The 24,560-nt window shown below is 40.3% G+C and overlaps 1 non-coding gene and 1 pseudogene across 1 annotated transcript; both read right to left on the bottom strand.

Moving 5' to 3' along the window:
• Window positions 1-9,377: 9,377 nt before the first annotated feature.
• On the bottom strand, window positions 9,378-9,484 carry LOC123831009. The gene has a single exon (XR_006787851.1). It is a non-coding gene; the product is annotated as a U6 spliceosomal RNA (small nuclear RNA).
• Window positions 9,485-12,049: 2,565 nt separating this feature from the next.
• On the bottom strand, window positions 12,050-12,998 carry LOC123830953 (annotated as a pseudogene).
• Between the last annotated feature and the right edge of the window lie 11,562 nt (window positions 12,999-24,560).

Raw genomic sequence — 24,560 nt, 5'->3', positions numbered from 1 at the left:
TTTCCTGGGAAAGAACAAGGGAGAGAGCTCATCAAGTCTGAGTGGCCGAGGGATGAGTTCAACATGGTAGATGTGTGTGTCATTGTTTCTTTCCACACAAAACATCTTCAGTGACACTTCTGTCCTGTTCATCAGTTACTAAGTGAATCCTATGCACTGCAAATGATACAGAATTTTTTTTCACCTTGATAAATTAAATGTCAGTGCTCTATTACAGTGTTCAGTAAATCTTAACTTTGTTTCCAAACTTCCACCACAGTTCAAAACACATTAACACACCTACTGCCTCCCTAACAGTGGACACTTCCTCAAGCAGCACCACTGCTTTTGAGACCTGCCTGGGAGAGTTCTGACCCGCAGTGCACACACAGCCACCGTGGGGAGGGGGCTGTGGGCCTGGGTCTGCACCCGCACGTGAGGGTGGGAAGGAGGACCAGGAGCCTGTGGGAGATCCTCCTATGAGGGGATCTCACAGATTTGTGCCTTCATTAGATGATTTATGTGTTAGCCTTGTAATTTCTACTGGCAGCATCATCTTGAATTAAGTTGAGGGAATGGCAGGCAGACTGCCACAACTTGAGCTGGATTTAAGGGAGAGAACTTTGCCTTTTTACTTTTGTACCCACAGACGTTCTACTCTTATCATGCTGTTTCATGAACGGATATTACTCATCACACATTTATCCCCATATGAATATTTATATTCCATTCCTGTATGTGTGTGGATAATATACATGTTTTATGTGCAGTTCCATACACACATACATGCACACACATGTGGCTGAATCCTTATTATGTGCAAGACTAGTTGCTATTTTCTATGTTATTTTCTACTCTACTTCACCAGTAAAATGCTGGTTGGATGATTTCTTGATGGATCATGACCTGGGATTTAAAACTACTTATCAATATTTAAGGCCAGAGCTAAAGCTCTAACTAGATACTGATATCCATAGTACCCTTAACATATTTTACAGCTTAACTCTAACATGAAAACATTCTTCATCATGAATCTTTACTTTCTGTGGCTTATCAGTCTTTACAGAAGGACTTGTCTCATGGTGGGAATTCCGAGGTTTGACTTGTAGCAATTAAACCCCTGCTTCTGTTACCTTGTCTCTCTGACTCCATATCCTTCTTCAGTACAGTATCCATCTGAATTTCACTAAAATAAGAATCTCACAAAAACTCATAATTGGAGTCCTATAATAATTATCCATTCAAATTTCCCCATAAGTTAATGTTTGCCAGGTTTAATAAGCAAAAGTGTGAAGGTTTCATCCTGCTTCAAAGGAAGAATCAGAGTTCACAGCAGAAACAATGGGAGATGATTTTATCCTAGTGCAAGAAATAAGGCCATAACAGTTAGAATCACCTTTGGGAAGAAGAAGTGGTTGTTTTAGTAGGACCAAGCTTTATATTAGTGAATGCATTAACTCAGACATTTGGATTCCCATGTTATGGGAGAAATAGAGCAAGAAAAATGCTCAGGTCTCTTCCAATTATGCGACTCACTGACCCTAAATGTAGAGAAGAGTGTTACCCATTTTTGTTTCAGCTTTGTTACCACACTTGGGGTGAAAGAAGACAGCAGTGCTATCTCTAAAGTGTCCTATGATGAAGGACACAATAAACTAAAGCACAAGGACCAGTGACTGTCGTCTCATCTTCCTCCTATCTGCTGCACAGAGCTAACACACAAAACAAAAACCCACAACTATTTGCTAAACATATTCAACATTCATCCACATGTCTTGGCTGAGGACATACAAGACAATTCCTATCTGCTGGTCTATGGAACCTGCTTGGAGTGACAAGTCTGTTAAAAAGACTCAAAAGATGATAATTCTCACATTCAAATAACTCACCAAATGGAAGTTCACTTTCAAAAATAAAACCTCCAGGATACTCTACTGTAACAAACCCCTTTTGTGGTTAATTTGGTCCATTATTTCATGAAAACATGACTGAATTTCATGGGACAATGGAAACACTTTCAAGAAAGTCCCTCACACAGCTAATGTAGCTTATCATTTAAACAAGGAATTGTATACTAAATGTATCAAAGTAAATGATCCACATTAGCTGTCTCTAAATGACACGGTGACTTAAATGATCCTATTAGCTAAATCTACGCATAGCAAACACCCGGCACTGACAGACAATAACAATTCTGTTCCGCACTGTGATTTTTCATCACAGCGTGTCTGAAATTGAATAGTGAACAAAGACTGGACAACATATGAATCTTACCACAGACTTACAGCTAACAATGAGAAGACCATCTGAATGTGACTTGGGTTGAGGAAAAACACTCTAATAAAGAGAAAAGTATCTGTGATTTAGTGTTGAAATTGCCATCTCAAGCATCTCTTAGTAGAATAGGTGACCAAAGAAGAAGAGATGATTCATCTCTGCTCCACTCCACCACCTCTCAATGTACTTCTGAGTGTTTGGTGTAGGGAGAGAGAAGGACCTGCCAGGCACACTGCCATCAGCTCCCGTCCAGGGGAAAGGAGCTCCACAGGGACTCATCTCTGCTGTTCTCCAAGGGACACTTGTGGCAAGACGGTGGTGCTGATGATTCCGTCACTCACTGTGGGGCCCATGTTCATCCATTTAGAAGCTCTAGAATGATTTCTGGGACTCCTTCACACATCACAATGACCACACCTTGCACTCACTATAGCTGGAGAACACAGTTTCCCCACCTACTAACCCTCCAAATAGAGCAGGTGGTACACAGGGCAGCTGGGGTTCATAGGTTTTTCCCATCTTCTAGTCTTGGCTGAGTTTTATCTAACACCTGACTGGAACATGTATCCTGTGTATTTTTCTCCTTGAATCAGATGGGAATCCAACAGGGGACAGAAACCATGCTGGAGTGTACAATGGTAGAGAGACTTTCATACAACACAATGGTTTCCTGGATACTGGGGAACTATAAGAGAATAAACCCAGCTGTCAGATAAAGAAGAAGAACTGCATGAAGCTACCCTCCCTAGGGATCAAGAGCATAGAGAAGAGGATGGGTGATTAGAATCCAGAAGGTTAGAGGACTTCAGGTTCAGAATTAACACTATGAGGAGAAGGGGCACCCCAGTTGCTTTATGGTCCCAGCCAGGAATGACAAGGCTGGTTCTGGGACTCTGAGTGACTAAGGCTGGGCAGGGGCCCTCTGCTGCCACTGCCAGGAGCTGTTGGGGCAAGGCTGACAAGAGCAGTGGGCAGACAGGAAGAAGGAAGGTCCTTTTCCCTGCTCCAGGCTCCCAGTCTGCTTTAGAGCTCCCTACCTACACAACACAAGCAATTGGAAGTCACTAAAAGCAATAATCCACCATGGCTGGTTGGCTCAGTAGGTTGAAGGATTGTCCCATAAACAGAAAGTTCCCAGGTTCAGTTCCTGCTCAGGGCCCATATATACCTAGGTTGGGGGTTTGGTCCCAGTGGGCACACAAACAGGGGGCAACCAATAGATGTTTCTCACATTTCTGTTTCTCTGGCTCTCTGCCTCCCCTCCCCTCTCTCTAAAAAAATCAATAACCATGTCCTTGGGTGAGGACAAAAAAAGATAAATCAATAGTCCAAATGTCCCATTTGGTTAAGAAAAGTTGTTAGCTGGATACCAGATGCTGGGGTCTCAAGTCTATCAATAAAGAACAACCTCCATATCACTCAGACTGAGAGTTCATTCAGGGACAGACACAAGAATTACTTTAAAAACACTATCTGGAAGATGAGGTTTAGCTGTGATGCACAGAGAGGTTTGCTGATTCCTTACCTTGAAGGGAACGTGCTAGCTAGTCACAGGCAGCCCTGTGAGCCCCAGGCCCTCCCTCTAAGGTCCAGTCTGCGTCACACTGACAGTGCACAGGGGCAGAGGAGACCGGTGCTGCTCCGTAAGGGTTGACGACCAGAGGGAAGGAGGGCTGGGCAGTGACAGCGACTCAGTAAAAGTCGGACAGTTGCTACTTTCTGGTACGTGCACGCATAACACAGACTGATAATGGGACATTCTGCATGGAATTGTTAGGATGGCTGGAGGAGAGGGTCTGTGTTAAGTGCTATCGATGTGTAGTGCACAGCACTGGGTGAGGGACTGACAAATACGTTAGCTGTTATGATAAGAGCCCATGTGATCTTCATATTCAGTGAGCTCTGCTGCCCACACAGGTAAGTATGAGTTGGGTGGCTTTTTAAAATGATCTTTTATGCTATAGTGTTTAAAATAAAGACAGAGATGAAATTCAAGAGTTTTTCTTACATCTGATGAACTTTAGTAGTAGGTGAATTTATTTCTATTTTCTTAATTTTCAAGTATATCCTGCTAAGTATAGTTGGTGTACAGGCTAGAACTGGTTAGATTATTTCAGGTGAAAACATAGTGATCTGACATCTCCAAACTTTCCTACAGCATGAAAGATAATTTTTAAAAGGTATAAAAAGTCATCATCTTACCACCCTACAACTATTACTAAGATATTTTGTGTCATAGATTTCTATGTTCATATATTATGTACCATAATTGCAATTATGCAGCATTTGAAATTATTGGTTCACATTCTCGTTTTAAATTTTATAACTCTTTCCTATGTATCTGTAAAATCTATACAGTCATCATTTTAATGACTGTAAAATTACCTCATTGAGTAAAAGTGGAATAATTGGTCACTTTATCATTTTCTTAAATATGAGTTTAAAACTTTCATATTAAAGATAATTTTAGTGGGAAAAAAGAGAGTTGCACTGAGTAATCACTACTCCCCAAGTGAAGGGCACACACTGACTCTTCTGATCGAGTCCCCTGTTCACTCTCAGTGTGAGATGGAGAAAGACTCTGGAAGCAAGTGACCACCCTCACCCCAAAGCCGGTTAGAAGGTACGCTTTATGGTAACACCCTCAGAGGTCACATAAAGTTGTGGCACCCATCCCCGACCACTGTGTTTGAGAAGTAGAAGGAATCAGTGAAAGTCAATCTGCCACCAAGGCAGAAGAGCCAGCCACACTCTACTAGTCACCTCCAGCATCTGATAAAATGTCCTGTGTCAGGATATGCCTTCTCATGAGGGAAATGACACAGACCTGGACTAACCAGGGTGAGAGTGCTGGTGAAAGACACTGGAGAACATATAGAGAGTTTATACATCTACATCATTCACAACTCAACACTCAAAAGTTCCTGGGGACCACACACAGCCCAAGTTGTTTCTCTGAGACCCAGTGCCCAGCTGTGCCCTTGGCTAGCTACTGGCTCAGCAGTTTGCCCCCAAGGTTGTGAACAGTGAGCACGGCTCCCACACTGTCTGCAGGTTTCTCCTTCTCGCCTTCCCCCTTCACACCCTGTGTTAATTCTGTTCCTTCACTCAGCCTGCTCGTTCACTCCCCAATAGAGGTCTGTAGTTTTCTTTTTTTTAATTTTATTTTAATCATTGTTCAAGTACAGTTTTCCCCCTTTACTCTTCAATCCAGTCCACCCTCCCAACCCTCCCCACTTCCCTCCCATAACCACCCTCCCCTTAGTTTTTGTCCATGTGTCCTTTAAATTTGTTCCTGTGAACCCTTCCCATTGTCCCCTGAAATTCCCTCTTCTCTCCCCTGTGGTCCTTTTCAGCCTGTCCTCTATTTTGGTGTCTTTGGTTATATTTTGCTTGTTTCTTTGTTTTGTTGTTTAGGTTCCTGTTAAAGGTGAGATCATATGGTATTTGTCTTTCACTGCCTGGCTTGTTTCGCTTAGCATAATGCTTTCCAGCTCCATCCAAGCTGTTGCAAAGGGTAGGAGCTCCTTTCTTTCTGCTGCATAGAATTCCACTGTGTAAATGTACCATAGCTTTTTGATCCATTCATTTACTGATGGGCATCCAGCACTTAGCTATTGTAAATTGTGCTGCTATGAACATTGGGATGCATAGGTTCTTTTGGATTGCTATTTTAGTATTCTTAGGATAGAGTCCCAGCAGTGGAATCACGGGGTCAAAAGGCAGATCCATTTTTAGTTTTCTGAGGAAGTTCCATACTGCTTTCCATAGTGGTTGTACCAGTCTGCAGTCCCACCAACAGTGCACAAGGGACCCCTTTTCTCTACAACCTCTCCAACACTTGTTTGTTGCTTTGTTTATGATGGCCATTCTGACTGGTGTGAAGTGGTATCTCATTGTGGTTTTAATTTGCATCTCTCTGATAGCTAGCGATATTGAACATCGTTTCATGTGTCTTTAGATTTTCTGTATGTCCTCCTTGGAGAAGTGTCTGTTCAAGTCCTTTGCCCACTTTTTAATTGGATTCCTTGTCTTCTTAGAGTGTAGTCGTGTAAGTTCTTTATATATTTTGGAGATTAGACCCTTGTCTGAGGTATCATTGGCAAATATGTTTTCTCATACAGTTGGTTCTCTTTTAATTTTGATACTGTTTTCTTTAGCTGTGCAGAAGCTTTTAATTTTGATGAGGTCCAATTTGTTTATTCTTTCCTTTATGTCCCTTGCTCTAGGGGACAAGTCAGTAAAAAAGTTTCTGCGTGAAATATCTGAGATTTTCCTACCTACGTTCTCCTCTAGGACTTTAATGGTGTCATGTTTTATATTTAAGTCTTTTATCCACCTTGAATTTATTTTTGTATAAGGTGTAAGTTGGTTCTCGAGTTTCATTTTTTTGCACGTGGCTGTACAGTTCTCCCAACACCATTTTTTGAAGAGGCTATTTTTACTCCATTTTATGTTGCTGCCTCCTTTGTCAAATATTAATTGACCATAGAGACTTGGGTTTATTTCTGGGCTCTCTGTTCTGTTCCATTGGTCTATGTGCCTGTTTTTATACCATTACCAGGCTGTTTTGATTACAGTGGCCTTGTAGTATAGTTTAGTGTCAGGTATTGTGATCCCTCCTACTTTACCCTTCTTTCTCAAAATTGCAGCAGCTATTCGGGGTCGTTTATGATTCCATATAAATTTTTGAAGTGTTTGTTCTATGTCTGTGAAATATGCCATTGGTACTTTAATAGGAATTGCATTGAATGTGTAAATTGCTTTGGGTAGTATGGACATTTTGATGATATTAATTCTTCCAATCCATGAACATGGTATATGTTTCCATTTCTTTGTGTCTTCCTTGATTTCTTTCCTGAGTGTTATGTAGTTTTCTAAATACAGGTCTTTTACCTCTTTGGTTAGGTTTATTCCTAGATATTTTATTTTTCTTTTTGCTATTTCAAATGGGATTTTTTCCTTGATTTCTGCTTCTGCTGTTTCATTGTTGGTGTACAGAAATGCCTTTGATTTCTGGATATTGACTTTGTATCCCGCTGTTTTGCCAAATTCATTTATTAGGCCAAGCAGTTTTTCGGTGGAGTCTATAGGATTTTCTATATACACTATCATATCATCTGCAAACAGTGACAGTTTTGTTTCCTCCTTTCCAATTTGGATGCCTTTTATTTCTTTTTCCTGTCTGATCGCTGTGGCTAAAACTTCCAGTACTATATTGAATAGAAGTGGTGAAAGTGGCCAGCCTTGTCTTGTTCCTGATCTTAGTGGAAAAGATTTTAATTTTTGCCCATTGAGTATGATGTTGACTGTAGGTCTCTCATATATGGCCTTTATTATGTTGAGGAATGCTCCCTCTATTCCCACTTTGCCAAGTGTTTTTATCATGAATGGGTACTGTACCTTTTCAAATGCTTTTTCTGCATCTATTGATATGATCATGTGGTTTTTTGTCTTTGCTTTTGTTTATGTGATGTATTACATTTACCGATTTGTGAATATTGTACCATCCTTGCATCCCTGGAATGAATCCCACTTGGTCATGGTGTATGATCTTTTTAATGTATTGTTGGATGAGGTTTGCCAGTATTTTGTTGACGATTTTAGCGTCAATGTTCATCAGTGATATCGGCCTGAAGTTTTCTTTCTTTGTTGTGTCTTTATCTGGTTTTGGAATTAGGATGATGTTGGCCTCATAAAAAGAGCTTTGGGAGACTCCCATCTTTTTGGATTTTTTGGAATAGTCTGTGAAGGATAAGGGGTTAGCTCTTCCTTAAATGCTTTGTAGAATTCTCCTGTGAAACCATCTGGTCCAGGGCTTTTGTGGGTTGGGAGTTTTTTGATTACTGCTTCAATTTCTTTTGTTGTTATTGGTCTGTTCAGGCTTTCTGCTTCTTTTTCATTGAGTTTTGGAAGATTATATTTTTCTAGAAATTTGTCCATTTCTCCTAGGTTTTCAAATTTCTTGGCACACAGTTCTTTGTAGTAATTTCTTACAATCCTTTGTATTTCAGTGGTATCTGTTGTAATCTCTCCTCTTTCATTTCTGATTGTGTTTATTTGGGTCTTCTCTCTTTTTTTCTTGATGAGTCTGCTTAAAGGCTTGTCGATTTTTGTTTATCTTTTCAAAGAAACAGCTCTTGGATTCATTGATCCTTAGAATTGTGCTTTTGGTCTCTATGTCATTTAATTCTGCTCTGATCTTGGTTGTTTCCTTCCTTCTGCTTGCTCTGGGCTGTCTTTGTTGCTGTTCCTCGAGTTCTTGTAGACGTAGGGTTAGGTTGTTTGTTTGGAATGTTTCTAACTTTTTTTAGGTGGGCCTGTATCGCTATGAACTTCCCTCTCAGGACTGCCTTGGCTGTGTCCCATAAGTTTTGGGTTGTTGTGAGTTCATTTTCATTTGTTTCCAGAAACCTTTTGATTTCTTCCCTAATATCATTCTTGACCCATTCATTGTTTAATAGCATGCTATTTAATCTCCATGATTTTGAGTGTTTTGGGTTTTTTTCCCTTGGGGTTGGTTTCTAGCTTCAGTCCCTTGTGGTTTGAGAAAATGCTTGGTATGATTTCAATTTTCTTGAAATTCTTGAGGCTTGTTTTGTGTCCTATCATGTGGTCAATCTTTGAAAATGTTCCATGTACATTTGAAAAGAATGTGTATTTAGCTTCTTTTGGATGGAGGGCTCTGTATATATCAGTAAAGTCCATTTCATCAAGGGTATTGTTCAATGTCACAATATCTTTGTTGATATTTTGTTTGGAAGATCTGTCCATTTTTGATAATGGGGGTGTTAAAATCCCCCCACTATAATTGTGTTGCTGTCCATATCTTTCTTGAAGTCCTCTAAGATTTTCTTTATGTATTTGGGTGCTCCTATGTTGGGTGCATATATATTTACAATATTTATGTCTTCTTGGTGGATTCTTCCCTTGAGTATTATGAAGTGACCTTCTGGGTCTCTCTTTACGGACCTTTTTTGGAAGTCTATTTTGTCAGATATGAGTATTGTTACCCTGGCTTCTTTTTCCTGTCCATTTGCTTGGAAGATTTGTTTCCAGCCCTTCACTTTCAGCCTCTGCAGGTCTTTTATCCTGAGGTGGGTCTCTTGTAGGCAGCATATAAAAATATAGAACACTTCATGAATTTGCGTGTCATCCTTGCACAGGGGCCATGCTAATCTTCTCTGTATCGTTCCAATTTTAGTATCTGTACTGCCAAAGTGAGAACTAGAGGTCTGTAAGTTTCATATGAATTATCTCTGCATCATGCAACTAGAGCTCCCTGAGATAGTTTTTAAGTGGTGAGTACAACTGGGAGAATGGACGAGTGGCCCATCAGTTTTGCAGGATGACTTCCATCCACTGCAGCTTTTTCATTCTTACAAAATCCTGTGACATATGCAGTTACTGAGTTTATGCAGTTAGGGTACAGATGGAGATAGACTGTATTCAACCTTTGAAACCCGCAATAGGAATTAATATAAATTTTAATTTCACAGATATTCAACTCAATGAGCAATAAAAGAAAAAATTATATCTGATTAAAACAAATCAATGAGAGTAACCTATGGAAAGCTTCCTTCAGAGGAAGAGAGAAAGCCTGTTCTCTCCTCATGAAGAACCATGGCAGAAGGGAGCAGCAGTGAGCTTCTCTGGATTCAGGTGGTAGCTGAGCACTTGGGCTGGGGATTCAAATGTCACTGCAATTGGAAATGACTCTCCTCACACACTACTCTCTGCAGGCCACCCTTGACATCTGTGTTCCTTAGGCTGTATATCAGCTGGTTCACCTTGGGGCTGAAAAGGTTGTGAACAGCAAAGGGATGTCCTGCTATTCCTTGGGATGGTGTGATTTTGGGGGGGCCTTAGAGATGATTATGGTGCTGCCAAAACAGAGTCTTACCAGGCAATGATGGGAAGAGCAGGTGGAGAAGGCCTTCCTGCAGCCCTGGCCACATGGATCCTCTGGAGGGTAAAGGGATGCACATGGAGGACACCAGCACCAAGCACAGGGGCCCCAGAAAGATAAAAGTTCAGGAGTAGCTGACCACAGATGGCCCACAGATGCTGGTCACCTGGATGTCTTCAGTCTAGATGGTTGGCCACAGTGACCAGGAATCCAGAGCCCTGGTCAGGAGGACCTCTGATTAGCCCCTCTGGCTCTGACTCCAGGTTCACTGCTCACCCATTAGGCGATAAAGTCTCTTCCAGGGTGGATACTTCTACAGCAAAGATCAGCACACTTCCTTGCTCATGGTGCAGTTGCATTGCCAATTTTGGATAAGTGAACATTTATGTATTCTGGCTTATGCATCATTCCATGGTGCTTTGGAGAATAAGATGCAGTCCCTGAAGAAAATTTCCAAAATGAATCTAAACCGTGAAAACCAGACCCACAACCAAATTAGCCTCATTGAAGCAAGACTCGGGAATAGAAACAAATCCCTTCACAACAGCAAGAGATGAGCTGCCTTTAAAAAACAAACTATTTTTTATAAACTGTCAAATCACCTGGACAAAAAACAAATCTAAAGCATGGATCAGAAATTCCTCACACAAGACCTGAAGCACCCAAGCAGGTTGATGGTGATGAGCTCTAGGAAGACCTTACTATGGAAACATGCTTCAGGAGAAAGGGCAGGATAAATAAAAAGGTGCACATTCAACATAAAATCCTATAAAGAGAAAATGTAAACTATGATTCACCATCTCAGCCTTCCTCCACCTCGCTCTGCCCCCACCTAACATCTTGGTTTCTTGTCTGTACTTTCTCCATTCCCACCACAAAAACATAGCCTCTGAGCACAGGAATCAAACATATTCAGTGAGCACATGCTAGCTGCCTGACCCTGTCCTTAATGCTATGCTCAGTGAGACACACAGGCAAGACATAGAGTTAGTACTTATTTGGCTTCACATTCTGTTCAGTACATATGTTGTCACACTCACTAGGAACTATGAGGTCACTGATAATAAGTAAATGCATATTTTACACAATAACCAATATGTTAATTGTCCTCAAATGGAACCTCACTCCATAATACACTCCACTACAATTTCCTTTGGCTAGGGAAAATTATTCCATCTAACTCATAACAAAGAAATTTCTTCTTCTCTAAGTTTTATCTTTTCCAAATAAATCTCTATCATATGGATAATTCTTTACCAATAAAAATTCACCAAATCTTGAATACCTTTAGATCATTGGTGTATAAAATACACATCTAATTAGAATCTCTAGTAAAAAGAGGAAAACAAGGCCATGGTGTACAATTGTACCTCATTCTTTACTTATAGGAGAAGATGCTAGCATTTCACTGTTAAATACTATGTTTGCTTGGGTTTCTTTCCTTTTTCTCCATAGATCCTCTTTAGAAATGTTTACTCTTTATTATTACTAGCATGTAAAGAATTTCATCATGAATTAATGTTAATTTTTGTCAAACACTTTACTAGATCTATGAATATGTATCTTTAATTTCTTAATGTGGCAAATTTTGTTCATTATTTAACATTAAACAATTCAAGCATTCAAGGAATAAAAACTTTAAAAATGTAAAATTATTTTATTTTATGGATTTGTTTACTAATATATTCTTTAAGACATTTACATCTCTTTCATAGGTTTAGGCTGATTTTCAGTTTCATACTTTATCTCAGGTTTGGTATCAATGGCGTAAACAGTAAGAGTAATTACTTTTTCATTTTACAAGTCCAAAGACAAAGAGTCCTGGGTTGGTTAAAGTAAAGGACTCAAAAGGGCATTCAAGATCCCCACATGAGAAGGACCAGCTCACACACTCAAAATACTCCCAACCATCCCTCCCAGGGACCTCCTCCTAGCCAGAAACCTCCACAGGGCACCCTTGACCTCTGAGTTCCTCAGGCTGTAGATCAGCGGGTTCAGCATGGGGTTGAAAAGGCTGTAAAACAATGACAGTTTCTTAGTTCTTGAAAGTGGGGGGATTTGGGAACCAAGTATATGAAAATGGCGCAGCTAGAGAAAATCCTGACCACACAGAGGTGGCAGGAGCAGGTGGAGAAGGCCTTCCTGCGGCCCTCCCCAGACTGGATCCTCAGGATGGCACAGATGATGTGTGTGTAGGAGACCAGCACCAAGCACAGGGGCCCCACTAAAACAATCACAGAGCCCACAAAGAGGACAAGTTCATTGAGCCTAGTGTCAGCACAGGCCAATCTGAACACTGACAGGATTGGACAGAAGAGGTGGTTGATTTTCTGAGGCCCACAAAAGGGCAGCCTCAGGAGGAGAGTAATGTGGACCAGAGCCAGGAGGAAGCTACAACCAGGACATGGCGGCCAGGATGGTGCACACTCTCCAGCTCAGGATGACAGAGTACTGGAGGGGGTGGCCATGTACCATTCATAGGACATCACCAGCAAACACGTGCACTCTGTGACAGCATATGCCAAATATACGAAAGTCTGAAGGGTGCATGGACAAAAGGCGATGGTTTTCTTGTGTGTCACCAGATTTGCCAGCATCTTAGGAACAGTGGTCGAGGCATACGACATGTCATCTATTGCAGGCTTGAGAGGAAGAAGTACATGGGGGTGTGCAGGCGGGAGTCCAGGCAGAGGAGCCCCAGGATGACCCCGTTGCCCAGCAGGGTGACACTGCAGAGTTGCAGGAAGAACCCAAAGAGGAAAACTTCAAGTTCTGGGTCAACCTGGAAGCCCAGCAGGATAACTTCTGTGATCCATGTCTGATTGTTTCCCATTTCCTTTTGACTGGTGGATACAAGGCTGCACTTAGGACTGAAACTTCAAAGCTGAGAAGCAGAAAAGGAGAAAAGAAATGGTGTGCTCACATGGAGTGAGAATTTATGCCCAAAGGACACAAATCAGTAAGTCATGGATTCAGTCCCGCCCACGGTCCTGTGATGCTGATCTGCAAATTTGGCTTTAGAGATATTTAGAAACTTTAGATGTTAGCCAATATTAAAAATTGAGAGATTTCACAGAAAAATTAGGCTTTCTGGCTTCCATGAAATAAATACAAGATGTGATATTCCTTAGAATGTACTGTAAGCAATACTCAGCTGAAGCTAATGAAGAGAGACAGACAGATGCCTTTTCACTTACCAGAACTTCTAGGAATCTCTGTTTTCTCCCAGAAATTGAAGGGGAGTGACACTTAATTTTATCACGGCACTTACACGATTGGTTGTGGTCCACAGTTTTAAGAAAAGATGGGTGCTCTCGGGGAGTTCTGTAGTTCTCCTCTACTTGAAACGTGTGAACATGACAGATCACAATATAAAATGCAAACCCCCCTAACTACACAGCCAGAGTTTCAAATGGGACAATTCTTTCATATACCAGGAATGAGTCAGACACACGACATGCTCCATCATGAAAGCAGAGTGTCATACCTGGAACTCAGCTTGTGTGGAGTCTGGGAAAGATGTGGGAGATGGGGCACCAACACGGTTCCTCGAACCCAAGCACCTGGGCTGGGGCTCACACACATACAAGGATACACTTTTGAAAGTGCAGTTTAGAAACACAAAAACTAGCCTGAGAGACTAAACTTAGATTTTATAGTTTCTAGAGCAAAAATAAAGAGAATATGGTAAAGAAACATTATTTGAAGAGACTTAGCCAAAAACATTACAAAATTGAAAGCAGACTAAAGTTCTTAATTTGCAAAAAATCTATTTAATGAGTGCAATAAAAAAGATAAATGTACACTGAAAACTTTCTATAAGTAAAGATGACATAAATCTTTAAGTGAAAAATGTACTCTGAGGATAAAATAGCACAAATAAAAAATATATTCTCAATGAATGGAATTTCTTAACAATGCTCTCTTTGACTATTGTCTTTCTTCCATTCCCTACATGGCACTGTGTCTACACCTGCTGGGATGCCTATTCAAACAGTGATGCAGTCAATGAACCTCTCTCATGTCTCTTAATTAATTACCCTTTCAGATTGTTTTCTCTTTTGCTGTCTTCATGCTGTTCTAGACGTTTCACAACTATATTCTAATTGTACAGTTATTCTATGACTGACACCTGGTTGACATTTGTCTCATCTGCCTAGCTTTAAAAAATTTTTAAATAACTTTATTTTTGCTTTCTAAGATTTTTAAGCAGATTCTTTTTATGTCTATTGCTTTGTTTGATCCCTTAGAATCCCTTTACTGTTTCATCAGTGTTACGGTATTTCATAGAAGCTGCAATTTAATTTGCCTCTTAAGCAGTCTGTGTTCAACTGTTTTACACAAACTATATTTTGCAGCATTAAGAGGAAAATTAAAAGTTACCAAAGGTAAAATGCAATTACACTCACAGGGACAACCACCCAGCTGATGGTGACTTCTCGTCAATAGGGAAGGGTCTGAAGGCAATGAGCTACTATCTTCAGTGTTCCAAGAAGGGGTAAGCCGCTGTTCTACATTTTGATATCATCAACAATACTCCTGAGTGCATGAGAGCAAAGTGAGGCATTATTAAATATGCAAATACAGAGGTATGAGGCCCTACAGATCCTCCATGTACAAATAAATTGTATTCCTCAACACGAATCCCAGTGAACCCACAGGTAAAGGAATATATGAAAACAATATAGAAACATAGTTTGAAAACCATCTTGAAACCCCTACAAATTTTAATCACAAACTGATTCCTTTTATCACTTTGTCCCCTGAACCTACAGAGACATTATATTTCATGGTGAGATATTAAAAACTTTTTCTCTGAGTTAGAAAATGTACTCCACTAACATAGTTTCTACTGAATGTTGACTCAATAACTAGCCAGCAAAAAGACAAAAAGAAGAAGTAAAGGCCATAAGAATTGAAATGGAGAATATAAAATGTCATGATTCACAAAACACAATTACCTACATAGAAAAAGCTTCCACAGAGAACTCCTGAAATTCATAAGAAAATTTATAAAAACTCTGAATTGAAGGTCAAATTGCAAAATGAAAAATGCATATATGACAAAGGATTAGAAAATTTGTACAGATTCAAAATCTCAATGAAATTCAAGTCAGAATCCTAGCAGTTGTTTTTATCATGCGGAAATTCATAATCTTTTTCTAAGTATCACATATGAAAATGCAAAGGTCAAGGATAGCCAATAGAAGTTGAGAAGAAAGAATGAAGGAAGAAGACCTAAACTACAGACTAGTAACTTTAATCATGAAACCAACATGATTAAATCACTGGGGAAATGGGGCAAAGATAAACCAATAAAGCAACACAGCAGCTTGTGACTCGGACACCAGCTCTCAGTGTCTGTGGCGTTATGGATGAGATACTAGATAAATTCACAGGGACTACCATGTCCTGTGGAGGAAAAGGGACAGCCTGGCCACTTTCTCAAGAGGAGAGTGTCCTGACCCTTGCCTTGACAGGCTTTTGTTGGGTTCGTTTTGCACAAGTATACAAGTAAAGTTCATTAATCATTATCAGGCAGTAAGAATCGAACATACGAAGAACTCTGAGGGCCTATTTTGAGCCAGGGTCAGATAGCTAAAGAGCAATAAAACTTTGAGTAACAAACTCACTTCTCGATTGGAACCTCATCATTTAATTGAAAGCATTCTAAACAAAGCAGGTTTCACAGGATTTTACATATTCTTTCTTAGGTCTGATCACCCTAGGGAACCCACCCTTTCCAGCATCGGGTGACACCCACCACCAGCTTTATTTCAGGCTTAAGGCATTGTTTGAGGCTTAAGTCAGGCAGGGGAAGTAAGGCAGCCAAGAGATTAGGATACTTCTTGCAGACAGAATTGGAACTCCAAGCTATGTCAAAGCCGAGGGGCGAGGGTCCATCACTGCCTTTCTCTGAAGCCCCCCAAGTCCTTCCCTGGGGCCTTCACGTGATCATGCTTGTCTTAGGTCATTCCCCCCTGGGGGATCTTACCCATCATTGGCTAACCCATCAAGCACTGGGGGCCAGTTATGGATGACGTAAAGGAGCAGAACCAGTGCTCCTGCCAAGAAGATAAGCTTTGTCTCCTTAGTGGATTATGGTCCGAGAGTCACTCACTCAGCCTTAGCCATGGCGGGTTACAGCTTCTGAAACCAGGCACTGGGGTTGTGAACAGCTTGGGTGATGTGGAAGTTCAGACACATAAAGGCGGTGCCAGTGTTTTCAGTGAAGTCTGCAAGGTCCATCAACTACCCATGGAGCAAACTCAAACCTGGCCACCACACATGAGGCCCGAGATAAATTTCAGGTGGGCTTTCGTGCTAATGGGGAAAGATAAACACATCTTCCAGGATACACACCAGGGGGTCCCAGAGCAGCAGCATTTCTCAAAGAGATCCAGACAAAGAACAGACTGTCTCATGACAAACTTGCACGCATGGGCTGGCTTCTCACACATTTGTTCCTCTACTTTTAAAGTGTAAGAATGACACATTTTCACTTCAGCATCATTAGTTTTTAACACCACTTCTCAAAGTGACTTAAAAACTAAAGACACTAAGAATGCATTTACGTTTACAATTTTGTATCGAGCACATGTTTTCATGGATTACTATGCAAAGTACAGAAGTGAAGCAGAGAAGTTGTTTTCCTAATAGAACCATTTTACCATACTTCCGTCAGCTAATACTTTCCCCTAAACTCTGGCGAGTGGCACTGTCAGCCACATAATCCCATTCTAGGATCTGACAATGAGTCTCCCTGGGATCAGGACGGCCAGTCACAGACAGCAAGCCTGAAACACCGATTCAGGAAAAGTGAATCGGATACCTCTACCAGCTTCACTGACACAAGAAAAACACAATGGGAGTTTCATCAAATTCCTATAGGATATTCTTGTTGCCATGTATTAGCACCTCTGTACAGGGAAACAGAGAAAAGGAGGTTTTTTCTAGGAGGTGGTAGAAGCAGATAGTTCTCACATAGGAGGACATGAAGGAGAAATTGTGTAACAGCTCCGGCTTCACCTTCCACTGTAAAAGGAGGCAACAGTATTAGATGGCTTTCATGCCCCTCTCAGGTTGCTACCATGAGGCAGGGACATGTAGTGGAACCAGGCTCTCCCCAGAAATGTGACCAGGGAGGGGTTCTGACTAAGAGGAGTGAGAAACCTAGGCTTTGACAGCATGGGTGTCAGGTGTTACTCTGACCACCCCCGCCCCAGCAGAGTGCAAGGAAAGTCTCTTCAGAAAGGTCTTTCTCTTCATTCTAACCCTGAGGACTTCAGTCAACCTTTTGTCCTGCTCTTGTGTTAGTCACTAACCAGTTGACATAAGACGATTTGTATGTAGGAGGGTGCTAATTACAGTATTTTCCTTGACGTGTGTTTGAAGGCAGAAGAAGAGGAGAGGTTGGAGCTGAAGTACCTTCGGATTTGGAGCAAATATTTCAAAAATTTATATGGAACAAAAAAACAACCCCAAATAGTCTCAGCAATCTTGAGAAAGAAGAACAATGTAGGAGGGATCACAATACCTTGTATCAAACTATATTACAAGGCCACTGTAATCAAAGCAGTCTGGCATTGGCATAACAACAGATACATACATCAATGAAACAGAAGAGAGAGCCCACAAATAAACACATGTCTCTATGGTTAACAATATTTGACAAAGGGAACAGGAGCATAAAATGGAATAAAAATAGCCTTTCCAACAAATACTGTTGAAAGAACTGGAATGTTACATGCAAATAAAAATAAATAAATAAAACTAGTCCACCAATGTAAACCATACACCACAATGAACACAATGGACAAAAGATTTAAACATAAGCTCTGACATCATAACATTTTTAGAAGAAAACAAAGGTATTAAAATTTCACATATCCATGCAGCAATATTTTTGCTGATATATCCTTCTAGCCAAAGGAAATAAAGAAAATAATAAACAAATAGGACTACATCAAATTAAAAAGCTTCTGCATGGCTAAAGAAAACACCATCAAAATGAAGTGGGAACAATCATATGGGAAAACATACTTCCAAACAATACCTGAGACAAGGGTTTGATGGGCAAAACATATAAACAACTCTAAGGACTCACCACCAGGAAGATAAACAATTCGATTAAAAAATGGGAAAAGGACCTGAACAGACACTTCTCCAAGGAGAACAAACAGAGGGTCTATAGGCATATGAAAGGATGCTACATTAGTAGCCATCAGAGAGATGCAAATTAAAACAACTAGGAGATACCTCCTCACACTACTGAGAATGGCCACCATTAACAAATCAACAAATAGAAAGTGCTGTTGAAGATGTGGTGAAAAGGGACCCCTAGTGACCTGTTGCTGGGAATGCAGACTTGTGCAGCTCCTATGGAAAACAGTGTGGAATTTCTTCAAAAAATTAAAAATGGGATTGTCTTTTGATCCCGTGATTCCACTGCTGGGAGTACACCCTGAGAAACAGGAAACACCAGTTCAAAAGAACCCATGCACCCCAATGTTCATAGCAGCATTATTTGTAATAGCCAAGTGCTGGAAACAGTCTACTGCCCATCAGTAAAGAGTGGGTGAAAAAACTGTGTGGCATTTACACAATGGAATACTATGCACCAGAAAGAAAGAGCAAACTCCTACATTTCATGACAAATGATAGAGATAAATATCTATCTTGAGACAAATTAAATAGAATGTCAGTAAAAAAAAAAACACTTCAAATAATTGTAATTTATGTTAACAAGGGAAACAAAGTTATAAAAAATGAAAAATAAAATATTTCAATGAAGTATTACAATTTGCAAGAAAATAATTATTCATTCTGAAATGGAAATATATAATCACTTCAATTAAGAAAACATCAAATACAACACATGGCTACACCCAACAGACAGCAGGACCAATGAACTCAAATGAAAATTAAGAGAAAAGTATCAAATACAGGCATAAAATGAAAAACTGGAGATGAGTCAGAAAGACGTCTTTGAAAGTGCTGACAAGTGTTCTAACAGATACTCAGGAAGAAAGAAAAATTAAATGGGGAAAAGGATAATACTGAAGACGTTATTTCTGAGAATGTCCCAACTGTGATGAAGGGTATGCTCCATCAGCAAATCACAGGTAGGATACATTTACAAACAACACCACGATCCTGCAATATGGTACTGACATTTCTGAAAACCAATGATAAAGTAAATATTCTCAAAACTCAGAAAAAATATTTATTTATTACCCATCACCAACAGGAATTGTTGCTTTAGCTGGAAAAAGATACATCCTTGTGTGTCTTTTGCATGGGGCCCTGCTGGCAATAAGAGTTGGGTTTGGTTGGCTTGGTTAGTTTGCTGGGTTTATTTTTGACTTGTGTTTCTGTTTGAAAACATGTTCGTTTCATCTTAATTTTGGAAGCATATTTTTCTGTATATAAACTTTTGGATTGACAGTTATTATTTCACCACTTCGCAGATACTGCTCATTGACCTCTGACCTCCATAGTTTCTACTGAGCAGACAGAAATCACTATTACTGCTGTACCCCTCACAGTACTACAGTGGGGACCCAGTTCCATGAGGGCACCTGCACTCTAGTTCCCCGCCCTGCATGAGGGAAGGCCTGGTCTCATAGGCCATTGCCATCCTTTCAACCTGTGACCTTAGGGACTGAAAGCGACTTGAAGCCAGGTGCCGGCTGCAGATCTGCCCATCCAGTTCCTGATTCCGCCTCATTCTTGTCCTTGGAGAGTCTGACTTACTCTCTTTCAAGCCCAGTCATACACTTAAGAGTTATGGTTTTTAAAATGTTCTGTCCAGTAGTTTTAGGTGCTTTCTCCTAACATGGTTTTCAGGATGGCCACTCTGCTGTACTGCCATGGTTTCTATTCTAGAAATCCCAGAAGTAACCTACCCGGGGAGGGGAGTCGGATGCCTGCTGTTTCCCCTCACAAATGAGCACTTGATGCAAACACAGCTGCACTGCAAGGATGCCAGCTCCCGTCTCAGTCCCTGCCCACAGACACGAGTTATTCCTGTGATGCACGTTCCTCACCCTTGCCCCTCCCCCCCGCTCCACTTTCTGGCTTGTGTTCTGTCATGGGACGCTTGTTACCTCCCTTTTCCAAATGTTTTGTCTTCTTCTTTAATGCACGCCTCCATTCCTATTTTCTTGTATTCTTCCTTATTCCAGTCCATAGTGTCTTCTTGTCTGTACCTGCTCAGATTTATAAACTTCTACTTGTTTCACAGATTTTCCACTTTTACAATTATAATATTAAAAAATTTTGTATTTATTATATAGATAATATATTATATAGGTATATTTGTTATAGAGACAATTCATCACAGTTGGATTTGAAAATTCAGATAAGCACATAGAATTCTGTTTATCTGGTCCCAATGACGTATAAAGAAAAAGGAAGACAGGTAAGAAGGGTAGGTGGTCAGGTGCATGCGCACGCTGGCTTTCCCGCTGTGGTCTGAGGACAGAGGTAGGTTTGTTAGGTCTGACAAGAATGACCCTGAAAAGCATATGAGTATCCCCACATCTCCCATTAGTGCCTCTGGGTGGAGGCCAACGTGCGGGTCAAGTGCAGAAGACGTCACGGCCCGGGGAGCGAGGAGAGACAAGTGCTGCAGAACTAAGTTGTCTAGACAGACAGGCCTGAGGCAGCTCTCCTGGCTCCTTGCTGCGTCCATGGTGTCTGGAAGGAGTTCAGATGATTCTTCAAGTCCCCAGTGGTGGTGGTCAGTGGAAATATTGGAGAAGTAGGGCAACCACTTGCACAGGGAATTGCCATGGTGCCTACCACATAAATAGCCTGGGACCCGAGGGTGTCATGGTGGTGAAATGATGCTTGAGATCAAAACAAAAGATTCAGCCATATTCCCCAGAGGCTCACAGCACCAGGGAAGGCATAATTAAGGTGGGGGTGACACACCAAGAATGTCTAACTGACACTGACACAATACACAAGAGAACCGACTCCCCACAGCCCTGTGCTCCAGGGTCAGAGACCAGACAGGTCCTGGGACACTTCCCAAGAGGCCAGATCTCAGCAGGTCACAGCTGCCCTCACCAAGGAACTCACGTCCACAGACAGACTGACACATGGACCCGGACGGCATGCCGTGGGAAAGAGGCTCTGTAAAGCAGGCAAGCAAGACTGAGAGAGCTTCAGCAGAAACGTCTGCAAATTCATGTGGTCCTGACACACATACAGAGCCTCATTTTCCTCACTCCCAAACCTCCAGTGCTGCTACTTAAGATTATAAGGTCATGATATAGAATAAATAAGTTTCTTATTCCTGGTTCAACTATTTAGAACAAAAGAAAAATACACATGTGACCCAGTAACATATTTATGTATATGTTACATTAGACTAACGCCAATCTCCCTTATTAGATTCTAAACCCACCTATATGTACGTAGAAATTTCATGCACAGATGACCACTGTATAATGAAGGGGTTAACAGAACCCATCTATATGCGGAGGCTAGGGAAATTGATCCCTTATGAATTCAAAATTATGTGACTTCCTAAAAATTTAATTCCTAACAGCCTAATGTTAACCCAAAGGCTCACTCGTAACATAGTCAAATAATACCCACAAGGATAAACAAACAAACAAACCTGGAAGTGTCTTCTGGAGGGTGGGCCCATTGTAACATAGCCCTCCCCCACTAGGTGATTGTTCTAGGAACTCATCTGTATCAGTGTACCAGCTGCCATGGTTGTGAGTGGCTGGATTTGGTTGCTGTGAAAGTTTTTGGAGATTATTACAACACATCTGCCCACTGCATGATGGGTGATTTCTGAGTGCACCTGCCCACACCACACTGAGTGTGCAGCTGTTTTTGACCCACCCTCCACATTCACCCAATCTTGCCCCAAGTGAGCTTTTATTTCTTTTCCTGCATGAAAAAATTCTCAAAGGGAAACATTTTGCCTATGTGGAAGAGATGAAACCAAAGAGGCCGAAGCACTAAAAGGAATTAAAATTCATGAGTTCAAAATTTGGGGCATGGAAAAAATGTCTCAATAAGTGTACTGCATGAAATAGAGAGTAGTTTGAAGGTGATGATGTTTAAAACCATAAGAATAAATACACAATATTTTATAAATAAATTTTGGATTTGAGATCTCTTTCATATTTCTTATATTTACTATATACTGTGCTGTTACAATAACATAAGCAGTAGGCAAACGTTAAGAAAATCATGAGGAAGACAAAATACATTTGCAGTAATTATTGAAAAAATCTGCATAAAAGTGCATGTCCACCCCATGTTGTTGAAGGGTCAGCTGAGTTTAGCTCATCACTACCTCACCAATGTCCAGCTCAGTGTGAGGAACGGGGGAAATGCTGAGTAAAATGGGATAATAACAATATCGACAGCCTATCGGATGTTCAAACCAAAGCAGATCCAAATCCAGAACATTTGTGACCCAGAATTTTCCTGAGTATGTCTTCAACAGAAATGATTGCATATGGTCCCCAAGCAAGTGCATAATAACATCCATGGACTAATTCTGTGTTACAGCCAAAATTGGAGACAGCAATATATGTATTACCAGAAGTATTACGCATAAATTGTGATCGATTTTTAGAATGTAATACTATGAAACAGTTAAATTAATGAAAAAGAGGTACGTGTAGCAACCTAATGAATCTCACAAACAGTAATGAGTGAAAAAACAAAAGTAACAAACAATGCACATTTTGGGTGTAGACACATACAGATAAAAATTTTTGAAATTTTGAATTGTATTTATCCGTGTACTTTTAAATGTTATTTCTTTAGAGAACAGAGATTGCTAGGAAAGACTCTATGACTCATTTACTTCACACATTAGTTGAAATCTTGGCATTTTGCATCACGTGAGGGGCTACACTGTGTAATATTCCTGCTTTTTCTTGTATAAGAGCAAATTTCACTTTATATTATGGAGTATTTTAAGGCATACTCCATGTTTTTTAAAATGATAAATGTACCTAGGCTATGGTGTTAATAATTACAATTTATTGATCTCTTGTTAAAATTCGTGGATTCTGTTAAACATTTTGTGCATGGTACTTCCTCTCTACAAAACTGTGAGCTCACTTAATGAACTTATTTCACACGTAATAAATATAAATTCGAAACAATTTAAGCATAATGTATAAGTTTGCACATCCAGCAACTAGCAGAACTTGGTAAAATTCCCACCATTACCAAAATTCAAAATCATTGATTTTAACCTTTTTTTTTCCTGGCACTAATGTCTATCTATATAGCAGAACTTCTTACAAAATGGATGCTTTGTAAGAAAGAAATCCATATTTTTTCCTCTTTAAAAACTCTTCACACACACATACAAACAGTATTTTAAAAGTAAACATTTTCCTCTGACACAATTTAAGTATTCAGGTTTAATTTAGTATATAATTTGAGGACATTTCTGAAAACATGCTTTCCTACTACCTCTTAAAATGTGTTCTATCATTCTATAATTGTGTTGGATTTCATGTTTAACTAAAATGTTATTTAAGTCACCTCATATCTCCTACTCTAAAGAGCAAATTATTACTCATAATTTATACAACTCATATCATTGGTGAAATAGTCATCACAGCAATTACACAGTCTGCCCTTATTTGTGAGAATGTTCTAAGTTTTGCTCATTTCCCATAGGAGACAAGTGACTGAACCAATGAGAGAAAATGTGTAATTCTCCCCAGGACTCCCAACTACATCCATTCTGCCTTCTTCCTGTCATCTCCACCATCCTGGATCTCCACCTATGTTCCAAAGGCAGAGAAACACAGCGGCAGAGACAGTTTCTGTGTGTCTGTGGGTTTCAGCCTGACATCCTCCAGGGTTCTCTTCTTGTTCTTAGTTCCATCAGAGTGACACCCTTCATCCTCTTTCCCTTGAAGTCCTGGCTCATGCTCTTCCTAATTTAAGTTGTTGATGCCTCAGAACATATCACTGTCATAGACATATGCAGGAAAACAACCAAATATTTTAAATTTACACCTGATTTCTGAAGAGGACAGTTGCTAAATTTAAAATATTTCAACAATTACTACGATATCAGTCTCAACTCCTTTATTTTAAATATTCTGCCAATACCTTATTTTCTTCAATAAAATTCTCTCTACAGTCTTGATTATGGAGTCTATAAATTTATCTCCTCTTACTCAGAATATCCCTCATGACCATATTACAAGTGCTCACACCACACAGAGAGCTGATACCGGGAAGAAAAAGCAGGATGGGCTTTCTCTGCAGGTAGTCACAGGACAAGTTCAAGAACATGCAAAGGATGCCCTCGGCATAGAGCATGTCTCCATATCTTGTGCACATATCCAGTGGGGTAACTCATAGGGTGTCTTCACACGGTTATCTTTTA

This window comes from Phyllostomus hastatus, unplaced genomic scaffold, assembly GCF_019186645.2.
Source record: "Phyllostomus hastatus isolate PE091 unplaced genomic scaffold, TTU_PhHast_1.1 phas_scaffold_142, whole genome shotgun sequence".
Lineage (NCBI taxonomy): Eukaryota > Metazoa > Chordata > Mammalia > Chiroptera > Phyllostomidae > Phyllostomus > Phyllostomus hastatus.
This window is presented reverse-complemented; position numbering and strand designations above follow the sequence as displayed.